The 23,411-nt window shown below is 28.3% G+C and overlaps 1 long non-coding RNA gene across 1 annotated transcript in view; it reads left to right on the top strand.

The window, feature by feature from the left end:
- Positions 1 to 23,411, top strand: part of LOC107438516 (uncharacterized) — an 80,502-nt gene that overhangs the window by 50,000 nt on the left and 7,091 nt on the right. Inside the window, exon 3 of the long non-coding RNA XR_001583385.3 lies at positions 13,948 to 14,090. This is a non-coding gene — a long non-coding RNA (uncharacterized lncRNA). The remainder of the gene's footprint in view (positions 1 to 13,947; positions 14,091 to 23,411) is intronic.

The following is a 23,411-nucleotide window of genomic DNA, read 5'->3' as shown; positions in this document are numbered from 1 at the left end:
AATCATTATGGCGCAAATTCTATGTTACGTTCAAATTTGAATAGTAAACTTCATTTGGCATTTTAAATAAAGATTAGTTTCTAGTTCTGTTTTATCTACATGTCGATAACTAAGTGATTTACAGCAATTTATGTCTAGAGTTAACATAAAGAGAGACTTTTGCTTAGTAATGATTTATAAACATAAATATAAATTAATAACCTAATGACAGAAATTTTTTTAATTATTATTTTACGTACTTAAATAAAATTTCGATTAAATCATGATTTTGTTAAGTTTAATTTCGTTAAAATAGGAAATTTAAGATTTTCAGGAGGTAAAAAAAATATTGACAGCCATATTATTACAAACTACGTTTCGATAAATATGTGACTTTCAGTAATTAATGTCTAGAGTTAACATGAAGAGAGACTTTTGCTTAGTAATAAGTTATAAATATAAATATAAATTAGTAACCTAACAACAAAATATATTTCAATTAATATATTACGTACTTCAATAAAATCTTGATTAAATCATGATTTTTTTAAGTTCAATTGTGTTAAATTATGAAATTAAAGATTTTCATAAGGTAAAAAAGAAGTATTTACAGTCATAGTTGAATCGTATTATTGTTTAGACTAAAAACTAGAACTAGAAACCTCAATAAGGTTTTGAATGATTTCTATGTTCATATTAAAATTGTGCATAAGTTGCTTCCAAGAACTGTTAGTGAGTTTTTGAATATTTTTTTCGGCTTAAAAATTAAGCATGCGGCATAGAAAATTGAAAATTATAAAATTGGATAATACAGCCTGTTGCTTTTTTGAAAAAAATGCAAAATTGTGCATGATACTGTACAATAATCCTTTTGGTCCAATTATACTGTGTATTGAAATACTTAAACTTGCGTAATTATTAATTTAGAAGTCGAAAGTGGCATTTAAATTAGTTCGGTATTAGGTTATTAATAATAATTTAAAGATTTGCTGAGCTTGTCAAATTATTCGGCAAATTTTTAAATTATGATTAAAAATCTTATACCGAACTAATACTAATCTAACATTTTAACATAACAAAAATGTAAAATTAAGCAATACTATTATAAAATTTAAAATAAAACATATTTAAAAATAAAATCATGTTATGTTTTCATGACAATGTTTTATGCTATCAAAAGAGGCATAAAATTGTCTAGAAAAGCTCTTTCTTTAGTTTTTTTCCAGTTTATCGATGTTTTCTATTTTATGCCTTACGTGAACAGCAACAAACACATGTTTTTTTAGAAGTTTTCGTCCAGGGAAAGAAACAGGAAAAAAACCTCTTTTTATATCCGAAACGCTGTCCAAGGCAAGTGCTCGTTACCATTTCAATAGTTTCTTCTTTCAACTTACCCGTGAAGCCCCCGGTGGACCCATAGCATATATGGGTAGGGGTCTAGCTGATAGTTTCGAATCGAATTTCGCGAAACAATAAAACCGGTAATTGAAAAACAAACCTAAAAACTTTACTATGACGAGAAGAAATAACAAAAGTATTCTATAAATATGGGATTTTTAAAAGAAGAAAGCAATAGGGTATCTGAAATCTATAGTAATATAAAACTCTCGAGAAAAAATAAAATAAAAAAAAGACCTTAGGAGTCGAAGGAAACCGTGTAAGTACTTCATTGATGTAACGAGCAGCTGCTTGTCTTTTCGAGTACCTCGTTAAAGAGTTTTCGGTTAAGGCTTATGTTTTTTTCGTCTCTCAACCTCAGATTTTATTAGTAATACTCAGTTTTATTGTATCCAAGAGGAATTGAATTAGAAAGATATGTTTTGAGCTTAAGCAAGAGAAATAAATTAGCTATTGAGTAATATTATTATTATTGTTTAAAAATGTTGCTAATGGGAGACTCTTTTAGTTTGACAGGAGAACTTATATTGTGTAAAAGTTACTTAATGAGATTATTATGAGCTTATTAACCTATTTTGTGAAATAAAGGGAGGATTATGACTTTAGAATGCGACTAGTGGTAACTATAGTATGGGATTTATTGAATATTTAAATTAATATTTTTCATAAATATGACATTTTTTCCTTCCTTTTTATCCAGTTTACTAAGTATTATCCTTATATTTAAAGATTATTAATTGAATTTTTTTTATTGTTTTCCATTATTATGACATCCGTTTATATTTAAAATCAAATTTTTATTTATAATGAATATTTGTACAGAAAGTGAATCTGTAAAAGAAAGGAAAGGTTTAGTTGCCTGTTTTTGTTTCTCCCTTGCTAAATTTCCAGAACTGTTTGAGCTAGAGTACAAGGAAGAACTGGAGCAAGTGGAAATGTCTGCTATAGATCCGTAAAAATTTCAGTTAGTCAATCGGATTGGCAGTAAAAGTTGAAAAATTGACGAATTATCATCAGTCTTACTTCAGGTACTGCTTGGAACTAAACTACAAAAGAACTTACTTTTTTCAAACTATATACTTAAAATACAATATCAGTGTCGTTGCTAACTTGCAGCTGTGTTTGCTCAAAACCGAGTTTAGTGAAAGTTTATTGCATGTTAATTTATAATTATTTGCCTTAATTATTTTTATCAGGTAAGCCTGGGGTGACATCACCGTATCAGTCGTTTGAAAACTACCTGAAACCACGTATTTATATTTTGTTGTTATGACTTCGAAACTCGTTTCGATAAACATAAATAATTTAGTATCAACGATAATTTAAATAAAACTTAAGTTTTAATATACAAGAGAGCGGTAGTACCATTTCCGATGCCAAATAATTTGAGTATAGTATTCATTTTGAAAATTGATCGTCTTAAAACGTGTTTTGTTTCTTCTATTAAAGGGAAGTTATCGAGACGAGTAAAGTTTAGCATTTTAATTGTAGTGGCACTAATTGATTAATGTTTATTTATTGGTTATTTACTTTTTGTTTTACCCTGTAAGAAGAAGGGGTATCCAGCTAGTAAGTGATTAAATATGTAAATAAGCTGATTTACTTTCGAATGGATGCAAAGTGAGAAGAAAAGGAGCAAAATAATGAATAAGTGAATCAGCGAATGGGTAGGCAAATAAAAGCGGATAAATTTGTTATTAAGGCTAATATTTTTGCAAATTAACTTGAAAGCATCTCCCCCTGTTCTCTTCACCCATAACAGCCATATCTGTTTCGCATTTAACATTCTTTCCTTTATGTGTCAATGTTTTTCACAAAATGTGTCAATAAAAATTTGTATTACTTCTTCAAGTAGTCAATTTTTTTTAAATTTTTAAACTCAAATTTTACTTAAATTAGTTCATATTTCATCTTTCTTATCTTTGATATATGTTAGAATGTATTGTAAGGACTATTAACAAGTTTAATTTATTTAAGCAGTATCTTCCTGATACACCCCGCACAAGTCCGCCCTTTAAATTTCATATCTTTTCAACGGGAACCAGACTAACCTTTTATTTTATTACTAGTAAAGACAGTCATTGTTATTGTGCTACCAGAATAAAAACAAAATTAATTCATCTAAGGTATTTAATTTATGGTAGCACAAATCTTAGTGTTTTTAAAATTTCAGTGTTTTAAGTTCTGTGTTTAAGTTTTGTGTTCAGATACGTTCTTGTATACACTATTAGCTTTTCTCCCAAATGAAGATATTAATCCTGGTAGCTTTTTAACTTTCATGTATAATTTTGTTTTTCTTTTGCAAAACACTAGCCTATCTTAGTAACGGATTTGAGTTAGTCGATATTTAATTTACGTTCCTATCTATTTTTATCAAAAATGTTTTTATTGGTTGAATGAGATGAAAAAAAAATTGGAATGCCTCTACTATTTATAGAAATCAGCTCATTTTGTTTTATTTTCAAAATCAGCATTGAAGAACAAACTTACTTCTTAGACACAAAAAAAGTTGAACCTGACGACTTTTTTGCCTTATGTGTGAGACTCCTTTAGTTGAATATATAGTGCAGTATTTTCTTTTCTTTGCAAAAGCATTTAGCACTACATTATTGGTCCCCATTTTTCTCAGATGCATGAGATTTGAGCTACGAAAAGAAATAAAATCAGTAAGAAGCTCCATAAGAATAAATACATTAAAACAAGAACAACAGAGCATTAAAAACAAAGAAAACCAGCCACTGCATCAAGCCTCCCAATATCGATTATAAATATTTTCTTCTTTCAAAGGACCCTTTTGCTAAATTGGTTTTGACCATTTCCAGAATCTGTTTGCACAAAATATCCAAAGGTACTATTATAAATGTTAATGCAAGATAGTCGTTTGGCGAGACAATCATGTCCGGTATGTAATCGAAATGTCGCAGATGCAAAAGATATGGGATAGTCTGGGACATCAAGGATCGAATATCCCCACTTCTTATTAGTCTCTCAAGTCAATGCAGTGTCATAATTTTTCTTCATACCAATTTTTGTTTACCTTTGTATGCATAAATATTGATGTAAATGGTAACGCCACTATTATTTACTGAAAAATGACTGTTCCCTTTTTAGCTAGTTTATCAGCCCATTTATTCCCATCTCTTCCAACATGTACTGGTCTCAATTTTCTGCAGTGTTTACTTATTGGTATTGAGGTTAATGAAAGCCTAGATGGTCAAAGAGTAAAAAATATGTTTAATTTTTTGTATCTAAAACGTATAGCTATCAAATTTTAAATTTAATGGTTTCATTGCCTTATAATTAATACTTTTCAACTTTTTAAGCGAAATTAATATTTTAGGTTTCTAGTACAAATCGTCATGTTTCATAAACATTTTAGTGGCTTAGTGGCTTATAGTAAGATTTATTAAACTTGCAAGATTTAAGAAAATGTAGTACTGAACTTCTTATTACAATATTAATCATTTCTTATTGGCTTACTGACTGTCTAATTACTTGTACTATCATAGTTTCTCAAATTTACAAGCCAGGAAAGATTTAGAAAGCAAGTGATGCAAAGTAGCAGCTAGTTTCCTGCATTGTGCCCCTTGCAGACGTATTTTTATTACTTACTGCGAACAGATATTTTTACTAAAACAGTAGCCGAATATTTCAGTATAAAAATAATCCAAATGCAATATTCAGTGATTTGTTTGGTTTTGTAATGGTTCTAGTAAAATTAGCAATAAAATATTGTTTTATAATGTGTGATTAAAATTTGAGAAATGAAGTAAACTTTGATATTTTTTTCATGGTATAAAAACCATTTATTCAGTTATATTTACTTTACAGTTTCGAATTTTTTTACTAAATGTGTAGTAATAAGAACTATTATTTTGAAAACTTAAAATTCCGATAAATCGATACCAAATGGACTGAAAACCTTCCAAATGAAAGGTTAAAAAGCCGTATATTTTGGTTTTATTAATCATAAGTATGCTTTTTTTTTTAACCAGAAATGTCATTATCATACTGTACTGTAATTTAATCAAAACTTTTTATTTCTGTACTCTTATCACGTTTTTAACACTGCTTTATTCACCCATTAAATGTAAATAAATTCAATCAAATCAATAAATTCAATAAATCTAAAAAAATCAATCTATCTTATTAAATATTATGAAAAGATATATCTGAAATTTCAGTCAATATTTTGTGTTTGGTGTCCTTAATGATATCTCCCCGCTTACTCAAACAATACCTAAAATCATCAATCCCAATCAATTTAAAACTATTCTAAAAGCCAACTCAATTCGAGCCTTCGCACCATACACAATTTTAGCAACGAATCAAATAATTGATACGAATTCCTTCGCACTGGCCATCATTTTGGAACAAAACTCATTCATCATGATCTCCAGGGGATTTCGAATACTGCGAAATAAGTCTTCTGAGGATATGGCCATATCTCTCTTCTCCTTCCTTCTATTTCCAGAGATCCAAATTCTTCTCTCTCGCTCTCTCCTTCTATTGAGAAGAAGAATAAGTAGAAGTTTGTCAAAAGAAATAAAAGGAGAGGTGTACCCAACCAATTACGGGTCTGATAAGGACCCTGTCTACAGGGTCCTATTCAATGATTCCCACTCATTTCAGAAGTTGTGTGTGTGCAGAGCATAGCTGACGCTGACTCTCACGAGAGCCATTGTCTTTTATGGCTTTCAGGGTAGTCGGGTAAAAAAAAGAAGGTTGGCTGAGTTTGAAATGGCAATGATGAATTGAAGACCGTATTTTGAATAATGACTTGGAATTAAAGAAATTAGGAAGTTTGGTAAAATCATCTGGATGTTTTACGTGGGATTAGCCTTATATCTTTCGTAAAGCAATTTTTAAATGAATTGAGTGGAAATAAAATTTCAGGTAAAAAACATTTAAAATAAATTAAGCAATAATGATTATTTAAAATGAAATAAATTATAAATCCTATTAGATCTTATGACGGGTTAATTTAAAGCTTCTAATAGCGTTGATATGATATTACGTTTTTAATAATGATTATTATAAACTAAACTTGTCAAATTATATTATTTGTCTGAAAAAACTTGCAACAGAAAGACAATTGACGTTAAGGGAACAATACTTGCATAAAATCTATGTAACAAACCCAAAATTTTCCCTAGCGTTCTAAGTTTTTAATCAAACATTTTCTGATAGATGGCGCTATAAACCTTTTTTTACTGTTTTTCTTCTGTTACGTTTTGTTGTATGAGACCTTTATTTAGGACTTGTGATTATGGTTGATGGGAGCATTCGAAATCAAGGAAAAAGAAAGATTTATGTTCGTTCATTTTTCACAAAATGACGATTCGATTGATATCTATTGCATTTGGGGATTACTAAATTTTGACAAATCAATAGCATGGAAAAATGGTTCTCTCCGAGAGTTATTTCAGTGAAGCTGGAAAAAAAAAACAGTTCCTGTCCACGCGTAGATAAGAAAAACAAGGAAAAGTACAGTGAAGAAGACAACTGGAATACTAGTGAAGAGTTGAGAACGAATTTTGAAGAAAAAATTATTATTGTACAATCCGGTTTTCAAAATTTATTTATTTTTAACATTAAAAATTATACATTTTGCTTTGAGAAGTTCAGGGGACGTCAGTAAACGCTTTTGAGAGTAATGAATATTTTTGTTTTTGTTATAATAATCTATTGCTTCCTCCTAAAAATCCTTAAACCTTAAAATTATTTTTTCACGGAATCAGCTTTCATGGACATAGGCCGTATATCCCCACTTATCTTCATTTCATAAAAATTTGAATGAGATTGAAAATTATTGAAAAATTGACATCTAAAGGTAATATAAATATCATCGAAAGATTGAAGGCCTCGAAAGATTATCGAAAAGAAATAATCGAAGCATTGTCAGAAGCTTGTGGCAGTCGTGAATATTTTTGTTTTTGTGATTCCATTCGATTGCTTGATTCCTGAAAATTCCACAACCTTGAGATTATATTTTTTCACGGAATCAACTTTCATGGATATTCTCATTTTATAAATATTTTAATGCGATTGAAAGCCATCGAAAAATTGTCACCGAAATATAATAAAAAACTCATCGAAAGAGAAATTGAAATGAAAAAAAAAAATCGAAAAATTGTCATGTGATCCTTTTAATTCCCAGATTTTAAATTTTCAGCGTTTTCTCGCGTAAAAATGTGAACTATGACAAAATTCTGGGAAGAACCTTTAATGCCCTGCCACATGGATTTGTTACAAGAACTGTTTTTTTAAAACCTCACTGGTGACTGTTATAAACTTTGAGAAACCGCCAGTATAACTTATACGAGAAATAGTTTTGAAAAGCTGTTTTTGTTCAAAAGAAGCCTACATAGCTGCTAACATTCACAATTATTCAAGAAACTTTTTCTGGTTGCAAATGTCATTAAAAATTCCTATGCTTAATGCATTAATCTTCTGAGATGAAATCGGAAAAATATAAACTCCAGAATATGTATCTAAAATCTATTAATTAGGCAGTATTTTGCAAAAAATTTCAGAAACTACTTTTGACTGGGCAAAAAAAAAAAATTACCGAAAATCTCAGAGAACTTAATTTAATATCATGTTTCCGATTAATTGAGAACTATTTATTTCATTTCAGGAGTGGGAAATTGAATCGAATCAACGCCCATTCAGTTTAAGAGTGAAGCGTAGCTACCACTACAATTACTAAATTCCAATTCACTGTAGTATATAAAATATGTTAACTCAGTCTAATCTTGAGGTACCTTTTGATAGATGATGGTTGACATTGTTCGTAGTCTAGCCTCACAAGGGGCTTCCGATTTATTAAGAAATACTTTTTGGAAGCGAATCAAAATATCCATTTTTTCCCGAAACAGCAAAAAATGATTTAAAATATTTCTGAAGTATTCTGAATTGTTTCTGAATATTACAGAAAGAGGTTCCGTAGCTGCTCCATATATTCAGAAACGTTTCGGTATTTCTTTACAGTGTAAGGTACTAATTATTTTGTACCACTTTGTAAATCATTTTCCAGAGATCGCACACTTTGAAAACTACGGATATGTTAGAAATTATTGCGGAAAGTTTTTAAGCCATGATTTTAACTAATAATATCATATTAATTTGATTGATTGTGAATATAAATTGGCGGTATATGGGTATTAACTGGATTTTAAAATGTTGAAAGAGTCAAGTGCAAATTTGAAACTGATGCATTTTCTAAAAACTAAATTCATTTTAATTTTCTAGCAAGTCGTTCACAAAAAAATATTTCTTATGTGAGAGGCTATAGATCTTTTTCATCCCTGTGATACTAATAATTTTAATAATAATATGATGTTAGTGATTTTATGCGCTAATACTGATACAATAAAAATTTCAACTTCCACTACAAATAAATTTAAAAAAAATTTAGATTTAAATTGGATCGTTATTTGATACAGTTCCTTAAAATCCATTAATATTAAGCTTAATTGTTTTAATAGTTATTTCATACGGATTTAATAAAACTTAAGATTTACTTTTATATAATTAAAAACGTTTTTTTCTTCCAAACACAATAAAATCATTCATTACGAATATTATTTTTAGGGGTATTTATAAGATATTTAAACCTAAAAATTTGCTTAATTCTCATAAAAACGAAATGGAGAGAAAAAACTTTCATAAGCTTTTCTTTTTCTTAATGTTAAACAAAACGTCTTCTTCTGTCTCTTAAAAATTAGCATTTCATTTTAAAAGAAAATGTATACATATTCTCCTAGGTACTTAAAATAATTAATTTTTCTTTTATTCAATAAACAATTAGTTTGCAATGAAAACAAGCATTATTTGTATTTAGGTAGAATAAAAGTTATTATTTGATGCTATCGAATGATGTTTGGCGTTGTTATAAAAATAAAATTTAACTTTGATTGAGAGATAATAAAATGAATAAACATTGTGTAACTTCTAAAGTGAGTTAAATTTTTTTATGAGAACGTGGAATAAAACTAAAGAACCAATTCCTACTGCAGACTATAATATTACTTTCTAATGAGATTGTCAGCTATTTTTTTAATATTGATATATAATGTTTCGTGTTTTTAGAAACATAAAATTTCGTTTCAGAAGTAACAAAATAAATAACAATGTGAAACTTCTAACGTGAGTTAAAACGTTACACAAATAGGTAGAATAAAAAGAAGGAATTATTTCCTACTGCAAGCAAACTATAATATTATTTTCTAATGGAAATATCAGCTATTTTTTAATATTTATAAATAATGTTTTATGTTTTTAAAAATATAAAACTTTGTTTCAGAAATAACAAAAAAAATTATGAAAATTCTTGCGTGAGTTAAACCATTTTATGAATACTGCTTCTACAAATTTTATAAAGTATTCAAAATACTGTCGATGATTACGAAACCTTCTATACGTCGAAAATATAAATAGAATTTAAAAACTGTCAGAAAGTGAAAGAAATGCAATTTACATTTATCATCTTTCACAATAGCTTCTAGAAAGTTATGCCGAAAAGAAATACTATTTGTATATTCTTATTTGAGTATCTTTCCCGTCTCAGCTTATTTAGTTACATAAACATCGTCGAATAAAAAGTAAGAAAACTGCAACAACATTTTAGTGAAAAGAGACGAAACGTTTTGTCTCTTTTCAAAAATTGCGAAGCAAATAAGTTTACTAGAATACCCTGAAGGTGATAATTTTGTAAAATGTATATTTAAGTTTTGAAATTTTCTTAAAAATGTTTGTCGCTTTTGACTTTTATATAAAGTAATAAGCTCAGTAGTGGATTAAACTCAGAAGGTTTTTATTTGCACTTTTTTAAGTATTTAAATTTTAACATATATTTATAAACCGTAAACAGGAAATAAGCTAAAATAAATTGATCTATCGAAAAAAAAGCAAAATAAGTTAAGAGTGAGTACTTTAGTATTTTTGAGAAATGTTTAAAATTGTTTCTTATTTATTTCAAAATGGATTATAGTTGCGCTCATGGGACTAAATGTAGATGTGAAAAATTATTTACGAAGAAAATACGTTAAATTAAAATTCAACAGATAGTGAAGCGTAATTAAATATTTACGTGACAGAAATACTTAAAAAAATGGTTTAAACTATGTTTTAAAACAAGTCTATTAGTTAACTGCTCCTATCCATAATCTGCACACATATTTAGTTTGACATCTTTTTTTTAAGAGAAATATTATTCAACAATCAAAATAAAACAGAATAGCAAACAAAAAGGATTCAAACAAAAGTGTTTTATTCTAATTATTATCCATTAATTTCTATTCTTGCATCCCATGGCTCAGATGTTTTAGACAAATGAGTTTAAATAGAGTATTAAATTAGGGCGGCATCAGTCTGAAAAAATATAAAAAATTATAACGACTGCTTTATGAGTTAATCGTAAATAGAATAGGCTTTCATTTTTACATAATTTTCAGTAATTCAGATGTCTAATTGTATATAGTTACTAGTTGTTAGCTAGTGGTAGCCAGTTGTATTCATTTGCAATTCAGTAGCTAGTTGTATTCATTTGCAATTCAGTAGCTAGTTGTATTCAGTTGGCACAAATATTTAATTTACAAATATTTCTGTTCGACAGTTATTAGTTGAGACATTTTTTTACTTGGATGGCTTTTTTTTAAAGTATTTAAAAATTTTTTTTGAAAGTGTCTACCATGTAGATCGGTTACTAGATTTCTTTCCCGTTGCTTGGATGTTTCTGAAGAACGAGCTTGGACAATTTGTACTCGATCTGTTACCATTTTGATTTTCACTCAGTCACCAGACATCGAATGCTAAGTAAGAATGGTGTATTCTGATGATTATTATTAAATTTCAAATAAAAAATACCAAATAAACTTCCGTGCTGCTATAAAATTTGAAAAGTTCATTTATTGAAAGCATTTTTTTCCCAAAACATTTATTTATACAGAAAGAGAGTATGGAAGAATGGTATATCCAATTATTATTGGTTTACGTGAAAAAATTGCAGTACTTCATCTTTCTATGAAATGGAAGATAATTCTGTATCATAAATAGTACGTTTTTGAGAATTATTTAGAAAAGATAAGTATAAGGCTATGTTATGAAAAAAAGTATATTTTTTTGAAAATTGTTAACATTTAAATAAACACTACCGAAGGAAATACTCCTTTTTTCTATGAAGCATAAAAATTGCTTCATAAAAAATATTTTTTTGCTAGATATTTATTTAGAATAAGAGTATAGGAGAACACTAATGATTAATTCTATTGAGTATTGATATCAGTAAAAACATAGAAATATTCAATCATTCTCTGAAATGGAAAAAGTGCTTTGTTATAAATAGTAAATTTTTTAGAATTGTTTCAAATAGGAATATCAGAAAATAGAAAATGTTATAGAAAACGCTATAGAAAAATATATTTTCCATTAAATATTATTAAAATTCAAATTAACACTACCGATTTACTACATGTTTCTATAAAATATAAAAAATGCTTCGTTAAGAAAATTAAATTTTTCGAAAATATTTATACAGAATAAGAGTAGAGAAGAATGCTAACTAGAATGGTATATTCTATTGAGTATTGATATAAGTAAAATCATAGAAATATTCCGTATTTCTATGAAATGGAAAAAGTGATTTATGAAATTTGAAATTTTTAGAATACTTATTTAGTATAAGAATATCAGAGAATACTATGGAGGAATTGCACATTTCATTGAATACAACCATACAAACGTACTTTGTGTTTCTGTGTAAAGTACTTCATCATAAATAGTAATATTTGTACAGACTATTTACATAGAATAAGAGTATAGTAAAGTTCTATAGAAGAATGGTATATTCTATTGAGTATTATGCTTTCAAAGAATGTGAAAGTGTTTTACACTATCCGCATGGGAGAAAGTTATCTTGAAAATGGCTTAAGCCTTATAAATTTTACAACTTTTATTTTAAGCTGCGTTCGTAAAGTTTTTTTTTACCAATCATAGTATTGGAGGAAAGGAATGTAAAAGAGTAGCGCCTTCGCATAAATAAATATAAAAGTTTACCACCGGACAGAAATCCACTTATATTGATAGATTTCACGCTTCTTTGAAATATCCAAACTCGGAAAACTTTTCTTCGTTTTTTTATGATCGGAATTTTGTGGGCCGTGTCGAATTTCCGTAGACTCAGAGATTGGTGCTGGTTTCGTATTTCTTTCATGAGATGCTGAAATTCTAGATTTTTTAGTGGCAACCAAAGGCGTAAATGGAAGGGTTTACTGAAGTTTCAATCTGCGAAGAATTTTTTGAATCGACAGTTTTGCGAAGGTCTGCTGTAGGTTAAGAATTTTTTCAGTGTTGAATTTTATACAAAAAAAATTCTTCTATTTGCAGTTGATAATGAATTTTTTTCCTTTTTAATTGGACGATAAAAAAATTTTCAGGCATGCACATTAGTAATTATTTAGTTCTTAAAGAAATTAACTAGTAAAAATTCTTATAAAAATTCGACTGAAATGTTAAATTTTATTTATAATTATAAATATATTTGTTGAAATACATATTATAAATATATAAATACATATATATTTGGTGAATTTGCCTTGTTGTATTTTAGCGACGTCATTATTGTTCACTATAAATAAACTCTACAGACCATAATGAATTCAATCAAGACCTCCTAGGAAAGAGAATGCCTTTGAAATGATTACTTTAGCAGTTCAAAGGAACGAGCAAAAACTGCGCAGTGGGAAAGAATTAAGAAAAATATCACAGCAGTCGGACTAATAAGGATGGGAATTTTCGTTTATAGTACCCCGTGCGAAGGTCTTCTCTCATCTATGAAGTGTTAATTTAATTTCGCATTATACATTATGAATCTACTATTACAAGTATTTCGGTACCATCATATGCAATATTTACAATGCTCATTAAGCATTGTGCAATATATAAAGCAACTCTTTATTGATGTATTGGTCACTTTAGCGCTTTCAAATGTTCAGTTTTGGAATTATAAAAAATAAGTATTATTTGACATTTCAGAATATGAAATAAGGTAAAATAAGATTTTTCGAAAAGCATTTAATGTTGTACCTCTTGTATTGAACTTCATATTTTATTCTGCGTTTAACAAAAAACCTAAAATAAGTGCATACATCATAAATACATTGTATTGATATAAACAGAACTTTAAAAAAATCGTATTTTTATAAAATGGTCATACACAATATAATAGAGTATGGAAAAAAAATCCATTTTATTTACTTTGAAAACTACTTTTTTGTTAAAATCTTCCTTTCCTTTGACATGTATGGAAATTTTATAGAAAATATCTGCCATTTTCCTTGAAAGAAATTCAACAGCAGAATAAAATTTCCCTTGAATTTTCAGAAATAGAAAGAAAGACAAACACAAAAAAAAATAATTTTTTTTTGGTGGGGAGAGAAGATTCCGAAAAAGGAGTTCAGATGATTTCTTATGTAAAACAGATAGATTTTTTTTCTTCAATACAACAGAATGCTTGAAAAAAAATTTAGAGTTGAGAGTTTATTTTTATGAATTTATTTCTCCCCACAGATAACTTTTCAAGCAGAAGAACAATTCAACAAAACACTTCAACTCTAATCATGCTCTATTCTTGAATATATCCTGTGATATCTTGAAGAATGAAGAAAAACAGATGTATCTACACTGCATGTAAAGAAAAACAACAAATGATGGTAAATTTTCCATTTTTGAAGAATTAGTTTTATAAAGTTATATATACAGTGATTAATATATACAAATATATATATTAGTATGCATATTAATATGTATATATAATATATCTAAATAAATATATATATTATATATATATAAGTTCAAAATGTAGAGAAAATGAGGTTTTCTTTACACATAGTTTTTCTTAATTTTCTTCGTTTCCTTTCTCTTTGTCCTTTTTGTATTTATTTTTTGCTATATATATGCAAGTTTTCCTTTATGTAGGTTTGGCAACACTTTTGTGTCATATTTAAATATGTTGGATTGGTTACTTCTTAAAAAAATGTCTTGATGTGATGTAAACTGTTTTATTTTATCACAATACACTATATAGTAAAAAAATATTGAATAGTAATTGAAGACTAGCACATACCTTTAAAATAAGCTGTTTTTTTCCAAAACAAATACGTTTATTGCTAAAAACTTTTAATGGGTAAATGAAATATTATGGCGGAAGCACTGGAATTTGGAAACATTGGTTTTGGATTTGCATATATCGTTCATTGAAGTGTTAAATTTGTTTCAGTTTTGAAACGTTAAATAAATTTTCTCAAACAATTGTAGTTATGTGCTTTATTGTGTTATTAGAATTTGAACTTTTTAGCAAATTTTTCTCTGTAGTTTTAGAAGTATTAATTTAAATAATTTTAATATTTGTATACATTTTTGTCTCCATTCCTTGGGAAAAAAATAGCTAACTTTTTAATTATTTAAATTATCAACATACTCAATAACTGAGAGATTTAGTAACTACTACCGCCCTTGAGGAGATTTTTTTTATTTTCCAAATAAAACAATGCAAAAATCACAGACTCTGCAGTGAGAATGCGTCGAGTTCATGAGAATTATCAGGCTAGACACGAAGGGTGAAGATCAGTACTAATAATAGTAACAGTAATAATAGTACTGATAAATGATTAGTGTTTATATTTCAGGGGATTATTCCTTTTCAAATTTACCGGTCACACTAAAACACTTAATATTAGAATTTGATTTCTCTTATCGTCAGACAAAGAGTTGTTGTTAATTTACGTCGCACTAGAGCTGCACAATGGGCTATTGGCGACGGTCTGGGAAACATCCCTGAGAATGATCCGAAGACATGCCATCACAATTTTGACCCTTTGCGGAGCGGATGGTACCCCCACTTCGGTAGCCCGACGACCTGCGCGCGAATCAGACATTGAGTAAGAATATTTAACTTAGACTTGGAATATATGATTTGAACTTAGAATTAATTTTTCAAATTTTCCCTTTCGCGAATTATTTCTATCGCTTAGCCGAATACAATTAATGTATAGTACGGATTTTCACGTTTTAGGACTTAATTTTAATGGCTCGAAAGGGAGACTTCAAATATTCGAAATGAATATGACAAGCGATATTTTAAGTTACAAAATCAGACACAGAATCGTACTTTTATTGAATAACAACAATTTTTTTTAACTGATTGGGATTTCTGATCCTCAAATTATAGGGGGTCGCCGCAATCTGAGAAATATATTCCACATAGTTTGGTCAGGAAAGTGATCCAAAAGATTGACCCCTTAATGTTATTTTTACTTTTTGCGTATTTCACCCTATCTCGAAGAATTTTTAAAGGAATTTAAATTTTTTTCACGCAATTATAAATTTTGTTTATCCAAAGATCCTATAAATGATAGTAATTATTTTTTTTAATTTATTATATTTAGTAATTGTCTCAAATATATTGAATTGTAAGGTATACTATTTTTTTACATCATTTTAAGGAAGGTAATTTTGCAATGGCAAAATACAAATTTAAGAGAAGTCGGTCGAATAGTTCATAAAAAAAGAATTTTAAAAAACCGTATATTTATTATTTGACTTTTCAAGAAATATTCAACCGAAATTTCTAAAATTTTGTGCTTTGTCATGTAAAATTACCATCTTTTAAATGTCGTAAATCCAAATTCGTTGGAATAAAGATATGTTTATTCAGAGAAATGACGTTTTTGTGTCTGATTTCGTAACTTAAAATATCGTCTCCTCTAATTAGTTAGAATACTTGAAGTCACTATTTCGAACCATTAAGATTGAATCCTAAAACGCGAAGATTCAATCATTAGATCAAAAGTTATTCAGAGTGGTCAATTTGTTTCTTTGCGCACTGTACATGGTATGGTATTATATCGTTTTTTTCTATATATTCTTCTTGTTTGTGTCAATGCCGTATTCTTATTATCTGTTTCAATGCTTTATTCTGTTTATTGTTTGCTACAAAACATTGTTCAAATTATTGTCTTAAGGTCTTGTTCTTTTAATTTCATTACGTTAATATTTTCATCGTTTACTACAAAACGTTTCTCGTATTTGTTTTAATATATTGTTCTTAACATTATTTCAATGCATTATTTTTAACATTGTTTTAATGCATTGTTTCAAAGCATTGTTTCAATGAATTGTTCTTAACGTTATTTCGATGCATTGCTCTGTTATTGCTTTCATTGCTTTCGATGATTTCAATATTTCAATGCTTTGCTTTTATCATTCTTTGTTGCAAAGTATTGCTTCTATCATAATTTTAATGCATTAATCGTACCATTGTTAGTTTCAACATTTGCTCTTATTGTTACAATACGATGCTTTTTTTTTACTTATTTCTGCTTCAATATATGTTTATTAATTAGTACAAACGGTTTTTAAGTTACGAAATCAGACATAAAGACACATTTTCTTTGAATAAAAATAAATTTTTTTAAAAGGAAATTTTTTCTGGGATTTCAAAATATGGGGGATACTGGATATATATTTTTTAACCATCGTTGAGAAGCCGATCCAATATTTTGGGTTTACGACTACTTTTGTTTAACTCCAAAGCCTCGTAATTTTGAATCCAATCAAAAGGCAAGGGAACTCCTGGATTAAGTGTTGGGAGAAGTATTTGCTTTCGTGGAGGATTTTGTTGCTGGAACTAACCCACATTTCCTTTACATAGAGAGGAAAACCACAAGAACTTCAAATTGTAAGCCTGACGGCAAAGGGACTCTAACCCATGATACCAATGAGATTATTTTACGTCAACACTGTGGTCAAGGTGAGCCGCATGCTGAATTCTAATCGACCAGTCATCGTTTTGATTTGAACCCAGTTCTCCTCATTGGATGGCAAGCGTTCCTTTCCCTGAGCAATCACGACTTTGATACTGGCTATATTTATTTATAACTGCCGTTGAACAGCCAACCCAATTTTGGGTATACGACAACTAATGTTTAACTCCGAAGCCATGCAATTTTGAACCCAATTCAGAAGACGGGGAACTCCTGGATCAAGTATTGGGAGAAATTTACCTTCGTGGAGGTCTTTTTGATGAAACTTACTCGCATTTGCGTTTTATGGAGAGGAAAATCACGAGCACATCACACGGTTAGCCTGACGGCACGTGGACTCTAACCCATGATCCGTCTACCACTGTGGATATTTCAGGTCAGCGCTGTGGTCAGTGCAGGCCGGGTACAGAATTCGAATCAACCAGTCATTGCTGGGATTTCAACCCAATTCAACTCATTGGAAGACGAGCATTTTATTCCCTGGGCTACCACGTCTCTGATACTAGCTGTATTTTTTCTTTTTTATATATAACTGTCGCTGAACAGCCGACCCAGTTCTGTTACAACTACCAATGTACAACTCCGTTTCCTTGTAATTTTGATCTCAATCCAGAAGACAAGGGAGCTCCTGGATCAGTACCCCCAGAGATATTGATTTGTTATGAGAGCATGGAGGACTTTGTGACCGACAGATTTAACGTGCACCAGTCACCATTTACTACACGGGGAGTTTTTGTCCGGCGGAGATCAAACCCACAACCTCTTTGACGTGGCCCCAGTCCCCTACCAACCATGCTATTGATAGTTGCTATATGAAAAATATGGACCAAATACAGTTTAGGCAGAAGTGGTCAAAAGTTTGTGCTCCTCGACGTTAATTTTGACTTCTGCGAACTTCGCTATGCCTCGAAATTTTTTTTTAATTGAATCGTAACTTTTTAGCTCAAAGGTATAAATTCTTTTATGTGAAAGTAATTTAACTAAAAAATAGTTTAATAATTATTTGTTTTTAATGATAGTCAAAATAATAACAGTTTTGATTTAGCCTTTAGCGATAGTTTTGATTTAACCTTACTACGTGAAAGTCCGATCATTGGAATAAAGGGTTTTTAGGGTATTTATATTTTTGCGCATTGTACTTGAATATTTCTGCTGCAGTAGAACCAAATACTGTTGTGGTATTTTGTTGTGTTTAGAAGAGTAAATCGCATGCAAGTGTATTTTACATTTCCCAAAAACATATGCAATTTTATAGATATTCATTTTAGCATAATTAGAATTAGAAAATAAATAATTCATGAAAAATTTTCACAATTTAATGGTATAAGAATAATTAAACATTATTACCAGCATTCAAGGTTGCAAAAAAATTTTCGTACTTGACATTGTCTCTATTTTATTAAAATTTCATATATATAATAACCTTAATGCAAGAGAATGAATTACTTTTGTATTTTACAACATTTATAAAGTTAGTTTCTTTCTTTTTTTATAATTGCGCTGCATAGTCTTCAAAATCTATTTGATACGATAGATATTGGCGTAGTTTTGAGTACAACGCCAAAGATTAAGTATCACTACTTTTCAGTGATCAGAAAATCTGGTAACCCTCGACTTGCCAAAAGCTTTTCCAAAGGAATACATTTTATTGCTATTTTCTTTCCAGTAAACATTATTTTGAATGCCGCATAGTCTGGATATGGCGTTTATGGCCTGGAATTAAGGTTTGCTTGACTGGGACAGAATTGAAAAGAGAGCCATAAATAAAGTTTTCAGTAATTTATCCGAATGTTTTCCGGAAAACATTTCTCGGAATTCAGAGGAAAAGTTGCGAAGAGAAAATTATTCTTCCAGCAAGTCAAATCATGTCCTATTTGGAAGTTTTAAATTTATTTTTTTATTATCAACTGGTATTTTTTATATCATAGTTTTTATTATTATTTTTTTTGTACTAATCCATAAAACTAATGTGGATGAGCAGATTATTCCATTATAAGTGGAATATTCTTCTCTGCACTCTGTTTAAAAGATCGTAAATGGAATGAGATGAACATTTTATTTAAATTTTTTGGAAGTTTAAAATTTTTTTCTTTGTTACAAGCTGATATTTTTATTCAATCAATCATAATTTCATGTCTGTATTTTCTTACTTTTGTGAATCAGACGTCCTCGTACACAAAAAAACGAAAAATTGACAGGGGTGTATTTTGATCTACAAACTAAAGTGGTTGAAAACATGTTTTAAAGTGATTTTTGAATTCCACTTTTTTAAATCTTAAAGACATATTTTAAATAAAAAAAATATTAAAAAGAATTTAAAGACGCAGCTTTAATTTCATGTGTATGTAAATTTTATGATTTCTTTTAAGGAGTTAAAACATCAGCCAGAAACAGTATACATTCCTTAAAAAATTTTACTCAGAATATTATTATAAGTTGTTTACGTGTTCTTACAGAATAGCGAATAGTAAACCAAATATTATTGCTGTCTCTTTGAAAGAAGTAACAAGTAATTTGTATTATAAGAATTTGCAGAAGTGACAAATAACATAGATATCAAAGAAAAACAAAAATTCATAAATGTACCTTCCGTTTGTCTCCTGATTAGGAAACAAGTTAAAATTGCTCGAATCTGATCTCAAAAATAGTCATAAAGTTCGTCAACAGATGGCGTTGAGGATAGTAAAATTTATAAAACATTGTTTTCTGGTTCGAGCCAGAGCATTTCAAATGAAATATTTGAATGGGTGTCTGCTTCTTAAATTACTTATCATTATTACTGAAAATGGTCGTAGTAATTTTGAATTTGTTCACATGTTTACTAGGTATTTGAACCATTTGTCTTCAAACTTTAGAACGTGAACGAATTTTTAAAATTGACAAAAATTAACTGATTTCTTACTCATCTCGATATAATGATCACCTAATTCATCATTCATTCCTTATTGTTTCCATTTCTTATGATTTCGACTTTTTTTTAAAAAAAATCAGTCTTTTTTTCGCAAAAATTATTTGAATTAGAACTTACAATGTTTATAACTATTTATTATAAGAAATATTATTAGCCTCAAAAAATATTGAAATGAATATAGAGAACAGCTCTAAAACTAATAAGATTAATAGATTTATGTGAAAAAAATCTATAATAGCTTAAATGTTTCTCCATTTAATTAAAAAAAGAAACTTTTTCCTAAATATCCGCATTATAAAAAGTATTTTATTAAGTATCCGTATTATAAAAAGTATTTGTGTATACTAAACATTTTTTGGCTTGAATATTAATTCATTAGAATAATAAAACTTATTGCTTTGAGGCACTTTCAAAGGAATTTTTAAGTTCAAAGAAAAAGGAAATGAAAAAGAATTACTTATAGCTTAAGATTAGATGTTTTCATAGCACACTATTTTAAAAAGAGTTAATTAACCATGCTACTGAAACTTTCAAGAAAAAAAAAGATTTAATAAAGATAGTGAAAGTGGAAGTATATATTTTTATTCATTTCAAAATTATTTCTGCATTCTTCAAGGAGAAGTTATCGAATGTTTACACTTCTACGACACAGATTTCATATTCTCGAGCAGTTTTAGTGAAGTTTTCTTGGAAAAAATCGATATAGGCTTTTATCGCAGTTTCCAAAAATACTTTGTTTACACAGCGTATGAATTTTGCTTTCATAAATTTTTTACACAGTAAAAAAACCAGTGTAGAGGAAAAATCTTTAGAAATGTGGCTAAAGGGCATAAATATGAGCAGCAGAGATGAGTTGTATGAGTGTATTTTTAACGCATCCGTTTGATCTTTTCCAAGGAATATATTTTTAAAAAATTCTTTAGGCTCAGTGATATGGGACATATGAAATATTATTATTAGATATTAATAAATTTTTAATTCTTTATTTGTCTTTTTCGAAATACTCAGTGTCATTATCAACTAAGCTCCAAAATATTGTTTTTTTGTGTCAACATTTTAAGGAACACAAAATTTTTTTCTCGTTAAAAGTGTAGATTGAGAAGAAATAAAAGAATTTAAAATATCATCTAAAATGAATTATAAGAGAAAAAATATGTGTTTAGAGTTTATTAGACGTGATAGAGCAAATAGACGTGAGTAAATAAATTCATTATGGTATTGAAGCAAAGTTTGATTTGAGTTATTTTAAATAAAACTGATTCCTAAATTTTTATTTACAAAAAAAAGGAATAATTTAATTTATATTATTTTATTGTATTTGACAGATAAGGATCAGTATTTTAAACATAGCAAAACGCATCGACATGTGTAAAGAAATTCATTTATGTTTCATTATTAAAAAAAAAGATTTGAGTTACTTTTTAAAGACATAAATAATAAATATTCTTTCACAAAAATCTGGAATAATTTAATCCGTATTATTTTATTGTATTTTACAGAAATGGACAGACATTGCATCTGACAGATAATAGAACAAATCGACAAGTGTAAATAATTTATGTCTCGGGTTTGAAGAAAAAAATTTATTTTTAATAAATATGAATAATAAATTTTCTTTTACAATAAACAGGAATAATTTAAAATATATTGTTTCATTGTATTTTAAAGATGAGGCATACGATGAACAAAAATAAATTTTGCAGAATATTTTATATTTATACCAAATATTTTATATTACTTGAAGAATATTTTAGATTATTCATAAATTTGGTAAGACATGGGACTTTAAGCGTTGGGAACATTTATGAGATCGTGGAATTCTAACAGTGAAGGAGGTATACACGAGATATGGCCCGGTACATAGCCCAGTACGACTGATAAATATATGATTCCTTGATTTAGGTTTTTTGGAAACATATGAATTAATTTAATAATTTAGATTTGATTAAAATTAATAGATTAAATTACAACTAGCACTCGAACTAGTTAAGTGAATAAAAATGATCTTACTGAACATATTAAATTAGAGTCATAAATATAGCTAGATTTTTATTGTGGATTACTTTAGGTTAAAGGTTTTTAGAATAAGTTTTCTAGATTAATAGAATTTTTTTAAAAAAAGAAACGGAAATAAAGTTTTAACATATTTAATTGGACTATAGTTTGTTTGGGTGAACTAAACATCTAACAAAAGCTGTTTTTTTAAAAAAAGATTTGAAGCAACGTAAAAATTGTAAAAAAAAAAAAAATACATAAAAATCTGAAATAATTTTTTTTTAGTTTCCAAAATTATGACTTCTAATTATAAATTACGCTGACGAAATATACTGATTTAATTGAATTTTCGAATTTTCAAAAATATTTTATCATGTAAAAAAATGAAAATATTTAAATAATAAAAGTAAATTAGGGAGATTAAGCAGATTCTTAAGAGTTTCACAGACATTCATACCGATTCATAATTTAATTGAATTTTACTCATGAATTGTGATCAAACATAAGATATTAACAGATTCATAATTTAATTGAATGTTTGCTTTCTCTTAAAGAAAGTATTTTGTTGAACAAGATAATAAAAATATTTTAGTCATAATAGTAAATTATGATGATCAAATAGTTTCCTAAAGTATCCTATAAATAAGTTAAGAAACTAATTTATGAACTATTCTCAATTTCAGAGCAGCATTCTGAATCAGTATTAAATTATAAAACGTAATTAAACTAATCCATTCATACGATCCTATATATCGGTTTAACTAAACACTTAATTTAGTTATATTGAAGTTTAAGGCGTATCCAACTGAAGTGTCGCCAATGAGAAGACAAAAAATCCATTCTCTTTTCGTTTCGCATCGTGTTCATCTTTCTTAACGGCCTAATCGTATGCCACTAATCCGATTTTCACTGAAGTTTTGGCTCTCTAGGCTAATCGGATTAATCTTTCGCCAACTATAAAAGTTTTCCCTTTCGAAAACTTCTTAAGAGGGTTTTCTCTTTTTGAAACGCTCAACTTACGCATCTGCCTCAAATGGAAGATTGGCGACTATCACATGAGCCAAAATTTAAGTGCAACGAAAGTGATCATTTAAGTTTTTAAAGCTCAAACTTAAACTTTAAATCTTAAGAATATTTAAAGAGCGACAAAGTCACAGAATTGATATTTCCTGTAAACAGAAAATAATGATTTATGTGTATAAAGTCAGTATTTAAAGCTGATGTCATGGTCTGATTCTTAGCGAAACTGGGATAAATTTAATTTTGTTGGAAAAGGCGCCATTGATAAATAGTTTTTTAAGCTG

The sequence above is a fragment of the Parasteatoda tepidariorum genome, chromosome 5 (assembly GCF_043381705.1).
Source record: "Parasteatoda tepidariorum isolate YZ-2023 chromosome 5, CAS_Ptep_4.0, whole genome shotgun sequence".
NCBI classification, from domain to species: Eukaryota; Metazoa; Arthropoda; class Arachnida; order Araneae; family Theridiidae; genus Parasteatoda; species Parasteatoda tepidariorum.
Note: the sequence above shows the minus strand (reverse complement) of the source record. Positions and strands in the feature narration are given on the sequence as shown.